Source organism: Galeopterus variegatus, unplaced genomic scaffold (genome assembly GCF_000696425.1).
Source record: "Galeopterus variegatus unplaced genomic scaffold, G_variegatus-3.0.2 Scaffold899, whole genome shotgun sequence".
In the NCBI taxonomy this organism is placed as follows: domain Eukaryota; kingdom Metazoa; phylum Chordata; class Mammalia; order Dermoptera; family Cynocephalidae; genus Galeopterus; species Galeopterus variegatus.
Genome location: NW_007727010.1, coordinates 67,335 through 68,179, shown reverse-complemented (window position 1 = coordinate 68,179; position 845 = coordinate 67,335).

The following is an 845-nucleotide window of genomic DNA, read 5'->3' as shown; positions in this document are numbered from 1 at the left end:
GCACATCATCATTTCCACTTCATTTTATTTGTTAAAAACAAGTTACTAAATTAAATGAGATGTGAATAAAAAAAAAACGTTACTAAGTCCAGTCCACATTCAAAGGGAGGTGAATTAAGGTCCACTTCTTTTTTTTTTTTTTAAAGATGACCTGTAAGGGTTTCTTAACCCTTGACTTGGTGTTGTCAGCACCACACTCTCCCGAGTGAGCCACGGGCAGCCCTAAGGTCCACTTCTTGAAGAGAGGAGTATAAAATAATTTGTGGACATATTTTTAAAACTAATGTATTCAAATGGAGGGATGTATAAGTTGGGTTGTATCTTCAAATAATCACTCTGGCTGCTGTGTTGAGAATGGACTATAAGTGGACAAAACAGTAGCAACGAGATTGGTGGTGATGATGGAAGCCAACAGTTATTCATTCTTTTCCTGTGCCAGCCACTGTTCTAAGCACTAACAGCCATTAACTCATTTAATCCTCAGAACAACCTTGTGAGGTATGTGTCATTCTACTGTGTATTAGTCTGTTTTTGTTGCTTATAACAAAATTCCTGAAACTCAGTGACATTTATTGCTTACAGTTTCTGAGGCTGGGAAGTCCAAAGTCCATCTGGCGGTGGCAACAGTGACCCCGGGGTCTCACATTGCAAGACTGTAGAAGCAGAGAGAGCAGAGACAGACTCTCCTCTTTTAATCCATTCACTACTGCACAGTCCTACAATCCAATCACCTCTTCAAGGCTCCACCTTTAAGTTACCATAATAGGATTTCCCACCCTCTTAACAGTCACAGTGGGGCTAAGTTTCTTTTTTTTTTTTTTCCTTTTTGTCTTTTTTTACTGACC